The following is a 14,411-nucleotide window of genomic DNA, read 5'->3' as shown; positions in this document are numbered from 1 at the left end:
CTAGCTGGAACTTCAGTTTGATATAATAAAAATACAACAAGTAAGAAATGTTAGACAAATACTTTTCTAAAGGTCAACTTAGAAATTAATCAAATTACTCAATTTGCACCCACTTATGATTCATTTTGTAATTATCTGTAAAATGCTGGTTGTATCTAAATTCCTTTATTTAAAAAAAAGAAAACTCTCTTCTCAAACTGCAAATATAAAGCAGAAGTAAATACCTCCATGGGGCTGAGGAGAGCAGTAACTAATTCTAAATTTCCTTTCTTCATGTAAGATATATTATACATCTTGTAGTAAATAAGATTAATTAAAAATAATGAGAGCCATATTAAAATACTTTAGATGAATTTTGGTATTATGTTCTTTTGTAGTGTTTTCTTAAAGAGAAAGAACTTATAAAATTTTTATATATTTGCATTCTCTTTAAGAAGTGTAGTAATTTTACTGTTTTAGATGCATCCTTGTGCTCAGATTTTAACTATAAGAAGAAATCTATTATGTCATTCTATTATCCAGCTATCTAGGTATAAAGCCCTGTTCAATTCAGTGAGACTACTTCTTTGGCCTACTTATATCAACCTCTGGTCTTATAAGTTCAAACATGAGATACATTCTTTTATTATTCCATCCTTGCTTTCTTTGAGAGAATCAAAGGTAAAGAACATGGGTTAAATGAATAGTCCTGTCTCTAACAATCTTGCAAACTCTTTCATTGCTTTTGTAGATACTTTTGATTCTGAAGATTTATTTTCACTTATTAAATCTTCCTGTGGTATTTATCATGATTTGTAGCTCGACATTTGCTACGTTATCATTTGCTTGGTACTATATACTCTGAAGTATTAGGCACTGCTAACCACCTCTTCTTTCATGAGTGTCTACCTTACCTTGACACCCATTATACTATCGTCTCCTTATTCTTCTTCTGCTTCTCTGGATACTTCCTTTTAATATCTTTCCTAGCTTTCAAGATTTCAACCTGCCCCATGTTGGCTCATCCGTACGCCCTGCCCTCACATGCCACAGCTTTCTGCTCTTAACATTTTTCCCAGCAGGATCTTGATATTTATTTATTTCATTACCGTATTAATTTATATTAAGTTCCTCCTCCTATTCTGAATCTCAAGTGCTGAAACCTGGAGGTTCCATGTTGTTTACGTGCCTGATATGTTATCATTATTATAAGTAATCACAGCAACTTATTTACTGAGCAGTCTAGTATGTACCCAGTAGTATTAACAGTAGAAGGAAAAACAGTAAAAACCCAAATCAAATCTTTGCCTTCATAGAGTCTTCATTCCAGTGGAGTGAAATAGTCAATAAACAAAGCAATAAGTACAGTATTTAGTACCTGGTTATATTAAATTACTGGTGGTATGTAAAGCTTAAAGGACAAAATTAAAGTAGGAAAAGAAGAGAAGAAATGCTGGAACTACAATTATAAAAGAAGTAGTTAAGAGTTCACCAAGGAAATAATTGAGTAAAGAGTTGAGGAATGTGAGGGAGTCATCGATGTGGCTCTCTGGGGCCAGCACTTTGTAGACAGAGGAGTCGCCAAAGAAGGACAAGCAAAGACTCAGAGGCAGGAGAAGCCTGACATAGCTGAAGTGCATCAAAGAAATTAGTGACTGGGTCTCCTTCTGCAGGGGGAATACTAGTAGAGAAGGTGAAATACGTCTTAAGATTTTCATATGTGTAGGACAATTTAGGCTATTCTAAGGTCTTTAGCTTTTCTTGTGAAAGAAGTTGGAAGCCATTAGAGGCTTTTGACCAAAAGAGAGAGTGATCTGACTTACATGTTTAAAAGAACAATCAATCTAACTGGTGTGTTCAGGGGGTAACAATGGAAAAAAGATATGACACTTAGATTTTCTTAGAAAAGTAGGAAGGTGGGTCATTGCTAAGAGCAAAGACGGTATGAGAGTTTTGAGGATCAGGAATGAGTTACACATGAGTCACCTGGGAGAGTGGGAGCTACGTGCATCAAGAAATACCATATGATTGCCAGGGAATAATGAAAAGTCTCTTCCTGTTAATAACTGTGGATTTAGAACAAGATCAGTCAGCTTGGATGGGTATATTTCTCTGGTCATATTCAGTCATATTTCTCCAGTTACGTTCTAGGCCCAGGAGTAGAATAGGCATGGGGCAGCCTTAATGAGACTGTGTTTTGCCCAATATGATGAAATGAGAGAGAAGCAAAGGAGTTGAGAGTATGAGCAAGGGAGTAATTATAGAGATTGGCCATGGAAATTAAGCTGGGAAACAAGGAAGTAAGGACATGAAGAGTGAAGTACAGTAAGGGGTGTTAGGAAAATACATTTTGGATTACAATGGAATCAAAGATTGTTTGGGGGCTTCCCTGGTGGCACAGTGGTTGAGAGTCCGCCTGCCGATGCAGGGGACATGGGTTCGTGCCCCGGTCCGGGAAGATCCCACATGCCGCAGAGCGGCTGGGCCCGTGAGCCATGGCCGCTGAGCCTGCGCATCCGGAGCCTGTGCTCCGCAACGGGAGAGGCCACAACAGTGAGAGGCCCGCGTACCGCAAAAAAAAGAAAAAAAAAAGATTGTTGGAATCAAGGTTTTTGGTGTCAATTTACAAGAATGAGTGAGGTAACAAACAGTTGAGATTATGAAGGGTTTGCAGTTATTGATAATGATTTGTATGAATTAATTTAATCATCACAGCGGCACCATAAGGTAAATATTGTAACTATCTCTATTTTACCTATGAGGAAACTGAGAAACAGATTAAATAATTTCCTGTGTCACATGGCTATGAAGTGACAATTCAGGACCGGAACCCAAGATCGATCGGAACCCAAGACCCAGAGCTCATACCCTGAGCTCATCATTTCTGCCCTTTCTCCAAATCCCAATATAGGCCTTCTCCTATTTGCCTTCTCTAGAACCTTCATTCCCCAACTTTCCCAAGCCAGAAACCTAAGAATTATAATTGGTGCCTCATCTTGAATATCAAATTAATCATTAGACAGCCTATTCTGATGTTCTTTCTCTTTTCTTCAGCCCAACTGTAACTGTCTCATATGTCACCCAAAAATTGTTCTCCAGCATTCTCCTAGTACTAATAGCATAATCTCTGAATTTCCTCTTTTCTTTGCATTCTCGATACTACTCCCTGGATCCACTTTCAAAAATACAATAAAATATTTTCCTTCTTAAATATTTAAAGTATTTTAAATCAATGCCAAACTCTCTAGCATGGTAAACAAGGCTCTTTAACTGGATCAACCCGTCTAATCCCTCACACACCACCTTACACACTAGAATCAAGGATTTGAACTACTTGTAATTCTCTAAGTTCACCTGCTCTTTGAAGTCCTTGTGGTTTTGTACATGTCAATAAATTAGCCTAAATCACTTTACCTTGCTGCCTTGCTAAGTAGAAATTAAAGTTTACTTTCCAATCATGGAATAAGTACATTGACTCTTAAAATCATTAACTGTTTAAATACTAAAACTTTAAACAAATTAATAAAGTTGTTTTGCACACAAAATTGCTTAATATGCTACAACTGATGGGCTCGGGAAGCTTTTCAATTTGTGAACTCTCATTAACTTCCCAGGAATGATTTCACACTGTATCACCTGCTGTAAATTTTTAAATTTTCATTGAAGGAAAATAGTCCTCACAAATAATATGAGTTTTTCATGATCATGTTCTCTGAGAAGAGCAGGTGAGTTTCAAACTCAATTATTGCAGAGTGGTCATCAATATCATTTCTAGCTTATTCTAGAAAATGTGAAATGAAGAACTTAAGACATAAGATTTTATTGAAGTTTTTTATCCCTTGCTTTTGATCCTATGGTCAGGAATTGGCTATTCAATGAGCAATATAAACTCATTATCCCTTTTTGCTGGTTGAAGCATTTTAATGACACACTTTAAGGTCGAGGTCCATAGCAGCAGTCTTCTTATATTTTAGAACATCTCTTCAGGTATTATTTTTATTTATTTATTGTTTAAAATTTCTGTACCTCTCTTTTCATCCCTCAATCCCTCCTCAACACTTATTAACTTTAATGATTCAATACGTACGTGCTCACCTGTTATGAAGATTAGCAAGGTCAGCATCTTCTTTGCACTGATGACCTGCTTTTATAAGCATGCACTAAAATAGGATTCCACAAATAATTAAATAGGATTCCGCAAATAATTTGTCTTGATGGTGCTTATGGCCACAAAAATGGATTAAAACCAACTACTCTGAAATTAAAATAGAAATGTAATCAGTGATTCCATACATCAAATATAATCACGGATTTCTGGAGTTGCAGTTGGCTTCTAGTATATTTTAAGAGTACTATCACAAAACACTTCATTGCTTAAAATTTATCAAGATTCTTTGTGACCATGTTTAGGTACTTATAATGCTTTCTTTGAGAATTTTCCAGCAAAAAATGATTGGAACCACAGTCTATTTACTGCCATATTGAAGATAATTCTGAACTGTTTACAGAGGTATTGCATAGCTCATCCCACCTCCAAACAAGTAGAAAGTGAATCTAATGCAATCAGTCAGGACTCTTGATCAACAACTTAATTTCCAGAAAAGGCCATTAACCTTTACCAATTGATTGTCAAAACGGATGTTCTGCCTTTGATGGACTCCATCAAAAATGCATTCCTGATTCTTTTTTTGGATCACACTCAGAAATCTCTGCTGTCCAATCCCAATCAAATGTCAATGCAAAAAACTGTAGCAGTTTCACATAAAACATGACCTGATGAGCATGCAGTTTGCCCACTTCTTTATGTTCCAAGTTTTACCCCTAACTCAAGACGGACTTGGTCCATGTTGTGTTAGTCCCTCACAGATTTGCTTTAATTAAATTTGGACTCGCCATTATGTCATCAACGTGCACTGAAAGGCTTTAAAAAAATTATATGAAATTCCCTCGTTGTAACAAAAAAGGTATGTTTTTGGAGATGCCTTCATTACCTAACAGAAGTCCCTCTCTGCTCTGTTTATCATGGTTTGTTATCTTTCGAACCCTATGAGCCTTATTACTATCATGTTTTATCTTCTATCCTTGAGAAGAGTAGAGTTCCATTTATACTGACATTTGAACATGATGATGGGATGTGTGTTTATTTCTGTGTGCTAATCTATAAGTCTATTGTTGTCCTTTTCATAAATTTTTCTTCACTGTAAGAAAAAATTAGTAAAATTTAGAAAAATTTAGCCTCATTTAGTACTTTAAAACTATTTTTGTTAGTATATAACTTTTATAGTTTCCAGAAATCAATAGAATAAGCTAGATAGAGTCCCTCTGATTCTCAGAATAATTTTATAGTGGAAGCTGTATATTTGATCAACTTCTCTAGAGCTATGGTGTAGTCTTACATTCATTATAAATTTTATGTATTTTTTTAATTATCAGGCTAACTGGGTCTCTGTGATTACATGTGTTTTTATACTGATTCTTCAATTTGGGTTAGGCTTTTATTCAATTAATTCTGCTACTGTCAACAAATGAATACTTGAGATGTCTCATGAAGAAGTAGCTTTTTAAATTTTATATTTGAACAGCAAAAGCAGATCATCATTAAAATCATTTCTATTATATTTAGCTCTGTGATTTAGTTTTCTTTTTATAAAATATTTTACATTATAATTTAAAAGCAAGGTTCTAGTCTGTAAATAAGGGGTTAATTATTAATAATTTTCTACATCAACATATATTAGTAAAGTTGATAAAATACATCATGTAATGTTGATTACTTTAAACTTGGGTTTTTTACATTTAAGTATCCACTCTTCATATAACTGTTATGACTATGCCTTTAAAGAATTTTTAAGATCATTACTGATAATCAGTGTACTTTATTTTTATTTACAATATCTGCAGTGCCAGTTTCCTTCTGTTTTTTTCTTCTCTTTCCTTCTTTCTTTCTTTCTTCCTTCCTTCCATTGGCTTTTATTAAAGTAACTGGAGCTAAAAATTCAGATAAGCACAGTTCTTTTATTTACTGTAATTTCGAGTCTGTTGGGCCAGACAGGCAGGGAGGTTACATATTATGGTGAGGTAAGTATTAACTTACTGAGGCTTTAGTGAAGAGAATCTTCATCTATCCTGAGTGTAATTCAAAGAGTAAATGAAAACTTTCTTGAAGATATGATGCCTGAGCTGAATCTTGAATAAAACAAGAATTTGGCCAGCAAATACAAAGTGAACTTTATATGAATAGTCTCAGAAATAAGAGAGTACAGAGTGAGATCTTGAAACAGCAAAATGTTTATTAAGTCTTATTAGTAAAGGTGAGGTGTGGAGAGACAGGCAAGACAAGGTCTGAGATGGTGAAAAGCCTGACCTTTCTTGTCAAGGATTTGGGCTTTATCCAGTATAAATAAGAGACTACATGATCAGATTTTGTTTTAGAAAGATAATTCAGCTAACAGTGTGAATTACAATAAATTTAAAGCAGGGAGCAGAGGAGATATGAGAATATAATTACTGGGTTGTGAGGCAAATCATCAGAAAACACCAACAGAGGAAGAAAATGAGGGAAACAGGAGAGAATATTGTAGCAGAGAGCAGAATATTAGGGTTTGATGTGATTTCAGAATAGATTAGTTGCAGAGGATGGTAAAGTCCATTATGCAGCCGTGGATCTGGGTGGCTCAGCTGGTGTGCAGAGAGGAGGTTCGCTAGGTGTTAGGAGGTCAACTAACTCTGGGCATGGTCTGTTTCATCTTGTCCATAAAACCACCTGGGATAATTACAGGGTCTTGGTGGAAAGGTTGCTGTATCACAGTAATGAATAAGAGTAGAGGAGAGAACTATTAGATTCCATGAGTCTCAAATGATAAGAGTTTCTACTTTGGGGCTGGAAGAATGATGATTTTAATGCAAAGCCAAGCTAGTCCATAAAAAACAAAACAAAAACAAGCAAACACAAAACGATCAAAAAAATAGAGCAAGTAATGTTTGAGAGAATGAGCAACCTCGGAAGTGTTATAGAGGTAGTGGCAGGGACTTAGAAAGAAAGAGAACAATTAGTTTGTTTTGAGCAAAGTTTTCAGAGACCCCAATGAAAAGTTTTAGAAATGAAGTATGGAAGATCAATTGAAGAGAAAGAAAGCAGAAGTAAGCATGGGATGGTGATAGCCAGAAAGGATGGAAGACCAGAAACTTAAGTTTCTAACATAAACTCTGGATTTGTAGGCAACTTATTTCAAGTGGTTACAGCCTGGTGACAAATGATTTGTGTCCAGAGTATAAAGATAATTTACATAAACCAATGATAAGCAACAAACAAACAATCTAATCCAAAAGGGCAAAAGATCTTAAGAAACATTTGAATAAAATATATATACACATATCACTTATAAACATATGAATATATGCTCACCATCTTTACTCGTCAGGAGAGCACATGTTTAAATCTCAAGAGATAACACTACACACCCATCAGGATGATTAAGATAATTAAAAATCCTAAGTTTGGAAAGGACATGAAGCAATCAGATTGTTCATACTTTGCAAGTGTGAGAGTGAATTGGTTCAACCCAATTAAGGCTAGCAGTATACTGTGTTTTTGAGCCCTGGCTTTTTCATTAGTTTTACGACATGAAGCAAGTTATTAGCATTTTGTTCCTATGCATTCCATTTGGAAAATGGAATTAAGTGAATTAATTCATGAAAATTTCTTAGAACTATGCCTAAATATAGTAAGTTCTCAGTTGATATCATCTAATATTACTACTATTGTAAGCATTATGTTGAACCAGAAAGTGAATTTTAACCCTTTATTAAAAGAGAACTATGCATTTATTAAATAAAATTTATAAAAACAATATAAGTTGAAAAGGAAAACATTTAAAAATCTCTAAAACAGTTATATAGGAACCATTATTAATGTATAAATAGAACCACTATTAAAGTTTGCCTCTTGATTTTTAAAAGTATATTTTGGCATTTTTGTAATTAAACTTGACATATCATGTGACACCCTGTTTTTACATTTAAACTGATATCATTAAGTGCTTATGTATTTCTGTATACTATGTAACATCACTATTAATGGCTGCATAATATCTCATTAGTTGAAGATATTATAATTCAGTTGAAACAGTGTTTATATTTAGCATGTTTGCAATTCCTTATTTTAATCTCATAAATAACACCTTAGTGAACATCTTTATGAAGAGTGGCTTCTCCAAGTTACTCTCTAATCTATACTGGAAAGTATCATTTTTTCCCAAAATGTACTTATTTGGTTGTTCAAATGAGTCATATTTCACAGTTGTTTAGTTCTTTCTGTACTGTAAACACATCTCCGAATCAGGAACACAGTGCTTGAAATGAATCCTAAAGCCAAAAGTTAGTTTTACAATAAACTATTAATTATTTAAACATTTAAAAAACTAATTTGGTGGGATTATTTTATCTTACTTTTAAACAGACATAATATTATCAGAATATACAGTAAATATAGTGTTCATTGGCAGGAAGTGATATAAAACAAAGAATATGTTCATCATTGTGCTTCTTTTGGACCAATTGTGGTGTGTTCTTCCTGGAATACTTTCTCTTATTATAATACCCTATATTACCTTAAATTAACCTTTAAGAATGCCAGCAAGATAAATGATAAAACTTGTTAGATCAGAGAAAGGAAAACAAGACTATTGAGAAAATATAAATTTTAAACATAGTCTTTAGATCTGATTCAGATGGTTCCAGTTCTACCTCTCTCTCTTCTTTACTGTAACTCTGTAAACTTGGCCAAGTGATGGTGTTGCTGAAGCAGCAATCTATGTATCTCTAGGTATAACACCCTCAGAGAACCATATGTCTACATTAACTTTTCCTCTTCTTCCGATCTTGCTTGCTCTTCCACTATTATAAGAATTCTACTAAATTATTCATTGTAGATATGGTAAGTCTTAAATAGCATAGAGTATGTTAAATCTTTCCTTCGAGCATGTGTTTACTCCTCAGTGATGTCAGGGGCCTGTTAGGGAGTGAAAGTATAGCATGCATTTCTTTCTCAGGGTCCAAGGATTATGGCCTCTTCCTGTCTTATCTTTCACTTAACCCTAACCAGCAACAGTTAATAATGACAACTTCAATACCAAACATCAGCTAATTAAAAGAGGGAGGGAGATATTCGAATTCTCTATAATTCTGAAAGTTGGATATTGAATTCTCAGTAACCTTATTTCCTGAACTAGTTAGAGAGCTCCCAGAAGTGAGGAGAGCCTGGTGGAGAGGTGTGAACAGTTGGCTAAGGTTGTGACTTGCTGCACTGAGCTTCAGGTTTTATTTAACATCCATTTCAGCTGCTTCACTCTTCTTTTCCATTTACCTCTTTAACCTTAACCATAGTAACTGAAGTCATCTATTTTCTTGAAAATTCTTTATGTAAGGTACCATGGGTTTGTGCCTATGCAATTTTCTTTTTTGTCTAAAGAGTGGGATAAAGCACATTGTCAGTGCTCAATAATGTTTCATCAATGTCATTACTTAATATTCATTTAATTAATATTCATTATAGATCAATTCATAATTGTCATCAGAGTAATGATAGGCAAGAAGGAATCTCATTTTTCCCCCATATTTTGAAACTCTAACTCAGACTCAATTTCATGGTATTATACATAAAGGATACCTGCTTTTTATTTATTTTTTTAAGTATGTAGAATTAAATTCTTAATGTTCTTCTATTTTTTTACCTATCATTTTCTGCTTCAAAATCCAATGAAGGATATATTCAGCACTAAAGAGCGATAATGTTTATAAAATATGTGTAGATCCATTTTGGTTGGGCATAGTCTTCCATGTACATATACCTTAAAGGCACATAGTAAAAGAAATCTGAAAACGGCCCAGCATCACTAAGTGATGATTCCATCATCTGCATTGTGAGATGAACCATTTATCTGTTACATTGTCTTAATTAGATTGATTTTATTGGTTTATAGCCCATCTTTATGCTAACCTAGGCTATATTATATAGAATGTGTATACCCATAAGCAGGATCTAATATAAAAGAAAAAGTTCATATATCATGGTTAATGATACTTTTTACCTAATGAATATGATAGAATTCTATTTTTAGGACTCTAAATAGAAGTTTTAGTTTATTTTTTAATAGGCCAAAAAAATATTCCTACAAGTTTCTATAATTTATGCTTAAAATGTTGCTGTATCCAGAGCAAGTTATAATAATTTTTTAAGGAAAGAAACATGTACTTTCTTGGTTTTGTCATGATTTACAGAAGGTGAAAAACAAAAGGCTAATATGACATAAACTGGAAGTTCAGCTAAGTGAAAATGTCATAGAGATCTAAAACATGTAGACAAAAATAAGCATTATCTAAAGAAGGATTAAAAATATTCAAAATTTAAAATCTATAAAATAGACTCAAACACAATAAAGGATATCATATATGTGTCTGATTCAAAGGTGAGGATGCAAGATTATCTATTAGTGAATTGTTATTCTACAAATTATTAACAATTTTCAAGGCAGCTTATGTGAATATACAATAAGCAGCAATATAAAACATAATAAGTTTGTGCCAAAATTAAGGTAGACTTAGAAATTCATATCACAGTATCCTAAAAAGTTGACAGAGGTGGTTTGCAAATTTGTCCCTGAGTTTCTTAGTAGCCTTTGGAAAAGGGGGGAAATATTGGCTTGACAATTGTTTTAAGTTGTGAAGACTCACAACTTAAAAACAAACCATCCACTTAGAGCAACACTTTTTTCTTCTTACTGTTATTACGAAGACCCGAGATTAATTTCTTCAATGTGAAATTGTATTGGTACAGGACTACACTTCAATAATATTGCTATAATTGGTATAGCACTTGTTTCCTTTGGTTTTGCTTTTTTATAACAACTGTCATGCAGACTGATGGCTTATGGCCAAAGTGCATTTTAGTGTAAATAAGTACCTATTGCCAAAATAAAATAGTAATAATTCTGCAACAAGAAAACAAAGAAACATGCATAGCAGTTAAAAGTTAGAAGGATGTCATACAGGAAGATTCATTGCAGCAAGCAGATGAAAATGTTAATAAATTTACATGACCAAGAATACTAAAGAAAACATCTCTTTCACAGTATACTGATTGGAAAGGGATATCTAGAAGGTTAAGAATGGAGAGAAAAAAGTAAAAGCCTTATCAGAAACTAAAATGTATCAGTATCTGCATAGGGAAAGATCAGCATTGAGAACAACTGAATCAGTATTTGGAGGAGAAGGTTAAGAAAATCTCCTATAGTACAAAGGAGAATGAAAACAAGGTGGAAGGAGACCTTGCTACCCCTAAACAAAAAATTAAAAGTATTCTCTTAAGTCTAAGTATACTGAAGAAAATCAAGTTGAACTAAAAAGTACCTACATTTCTTCACATTCACTCATCTACTTAATTCAATTTCCATGTAATATTTTTTGCTTGACAAAATTATTCCAAAGTTTACCTGGAAGAATAAATGTGCACAAACGTAAATTCCGAGAAAGAAGAGTAGTAAGAAAAGACCTGTTTTATCAAATGTTAAGAATATGTTTACTAAAGCTACAGTGATCAAAATGATGTAATAGTGGCTCTAGGAGATATAAAGAACTGGTAGAAAGTCTAAAACATATTGAACTCTATGTGATGGTGTGGTATATGATGAAGGTCGAATATCAAATCTGGTAGGGGCTAGTGGAGATTAGGGGAGTTGAGATTACCGTATAACCATATGGGAAACTAAATTAAGATAAATTCTGCTTCATACCTATTCCAAAAGAAATCAAACATGGATGGAAGATTTAATTTTTGCCTTTAGAAGGTCTTTTTATCTTTTTTCCTAAAAAGAGAAATAAAAGGTTGACAGCCTTGGCCAATCAAAAGTTTCTTTAGAAAATGGTAAAGACCAAAATTTACAAATCAAGATAAACATAAGCATTATAAAAAAAGCCCTGTTTTGTAATATTAATGCAAATAACTAAAAAATAGTTTTAAAACCTAAAGCTTATAAATATTCAAGACTATCAAACTGAAAAATGAAATAAACTTTTTCCTTCCATTTTGGCAAATATTTTTAAAATGATAGTACTCAGTGTTGGCAAGGATGTACAAAATTGGCTATTCTCATTAAACGTTGGTAAGACCAAATGGCCCCAAACTGTCATAAAAACTCCCAGGTATACCTTTGTGTTGGTATTTCTGCTTATACCCCCCAAAGAAAGATTGGGGTTAGTGCAGGGCAATTATCCAGATCTGGTTTCATTACAGTAGAAATAAATGCTTTATATCATTCACATCTTCTAAGTTTTAAATTTTGAGTTCAGTAAAAATCAGTCCCTTCACCACTAGACACTTAAGAATAAATTCTACCTTGCAAAGGTAACCTTTGTGGTTTTAATGATTCCAGATGAAGTGGTGGTGCTCATGAAGTATTTAGATACGTGCTTTCCTCTGTTTTACTATTAAATATAACTTGTCTATTCTCAAATTTCACTTGAAACCTGAGCCAGAATTCATTTATGTATAACTTTTTGTCCATACAGCAGTTTCATGCATAGTGAAGTGATTTTTGACTCAATCCTGTGTTCATTCCTTAGTTCAACCTTCTTTCCCTCTATATGGAATAAGGATAGTTTAGTTCTATGGGAGACCTCCATGCCCACTCCTTGCTATTCAGTCTAGATGGTAAAATCTATCATTTTAAATTCTGTTCCTAATACTCATAGGAGCGTTCACCAATTCCTTCTCATTTGCCCAAGGAAACCCAAATTCTGGAGGAATACAGCTGATCACCTAGTGTTCTATTCCCTATGACATTACTCCTATTTCATCCCAACCACCAATATTCTCAAGTTATTTCATTTGGTTACCAGTTCTCCAACATCCTTGAGTCATCCAAGACCTACATTCCTCCAGTTTCTTTCATTTGAGCATTTTCTGCCCCTCTCTCTCCTAGAACTCCCCATTTTTCTCCCTTTATGGCATTAGTCATGATCTGATAATATACTGATCTGTGAGCTTCCAATTGAAAAAAACTCAAACAAGGTGTAGTCCAACATGCTCATATTAGGTAGCATTTGACAACACTGTAATTTGAGTCCAGCGCTTGAACTTCTCTGTTTATACTCTTAGTTACTTGTCTGTCAAAGAACCCATACCAGAGGAAGAATTGTTCTTTCTCCTGTACAGTGTTATTTTCCATATTTGTTTATGATGTGGTCTTTGCCTGCCTCTTAATGTAGCCATAAGTATATGCAGGTGTAAAGATACCTTCGCTGTGTCAAATTTCCTCCTTCCTCTTCAACCCACATTATTCTAATTTCTGACTGTAAAATGAGTCTAAAACTATTCTGGCCATCCATCCTAAATCCAATGGCGCTCTTTTTAGTTGGATTCCCAAGGAGTAGAACATGAACTGGGGATTTAATTATGTGTGATATATAAAGAGAGGAATGTTTCTTTATTTAAAAAAGAAAATCTTTAAGGGAGGAGGAAGCAGAAGAGGAAAGAGGCAGGCTTTGAGCAAAGAGGTGGTCACAGAGAGAGTTTAAGCCTTGGCCTAAACCTTGGGGGCTCTGGAACAAAATCATACCATAGGATTTTTCTCAACTTAAAACAAGGGGCTGGCATTTTGTAACCCGTGTCAGTCATTATTAGCCTTGGCCTCCTGCAGGATACGTGGTGCTCCCTGGAGAGCCTGCTGCAGTGAGCAAAGGCTAATTCTGCAGAAAATAGGACAGATGGGTGTTCTCAGCACTCAACACTCAGAGCAGCTGAGGGTAGATGCCCTGGCCAGGTAACTAAGGATCTGCTTTGGAATACCAGAAGCGTCTACTAGACATCCTTCCCAAGAATGATCTTTTTTGAATCCCCTGCAGCATTTGACAGTATTTGAAATGTCTGGTCTCATATGTCTGTCATCTAAGACATTTCTACTAGCTTTTCTTCTGCCTCTTTGGCCACACTATCCGTATTGCTAAACTCCTAGACCTCTTTCTGTTCTTAAATATGTTTAGGTTTCCATTTTTTAACTATATTCTAATGGCATTATGCTCTGTATAAATTACCTTGTACAATTTCATGGCTACAATTACCACCTTTGAATATATCTAAGCTTGTTCTCCCTTAAACCCTCTAGATCCGAATACTCAGCATGATGTTGTAAATTTCCTCTTGGGTATCCCACAGAGATCTGAAAGCCAACATACTACACCTAATTCAATTTGACATGAAGTAGGTGCTCAACAAATATTTCCTGAGTTAATGAATAACATTTAGTCAGCTCTTTTACTCCAACAGTCATCGCTCTTTTTCCTGAGTCAAGAAGAAAATACATCAGACAGTGATATAAATATTAAATACAAATCAAAATGAATATGCAACAGGGAAGCTTATGTTTTTAAAATCATTG

General features: G+C 34.2%; 1 protein-coding gene across 17 annotated transcripts in view; it reads left to right on the top strand.

The window, feature by feature from the left end:
- DGKB (diacylglycerol kinase beta) overlaps positions 1-14,411 on the top strand; it is a 901,775-nt gene that overhangs the window by 418,449 nt on the left and 468,915 nt on the right. The gene's annotated exons all lie outside the window — the stretch shown is intronic.

This window comes from Globicephala melas, chromosome 9 (genome assembly GCF_963455315.2).
Source record: "Globicephala melas chromosome 9, mGloMel1.2, whole genome shotgun sequence".
Taxonomy (NCBI): domain Eukaryota; kingdom Metazoa; phylum Chordata; class Mammalia; order Artiodactyla; family Delphinidae; genus Globicephala; species Globicephala melas.
Note: the sequence above shows the minus strand (reverse complement) of the source record. Positions and strands in the feature narration are given on the sequence as shown.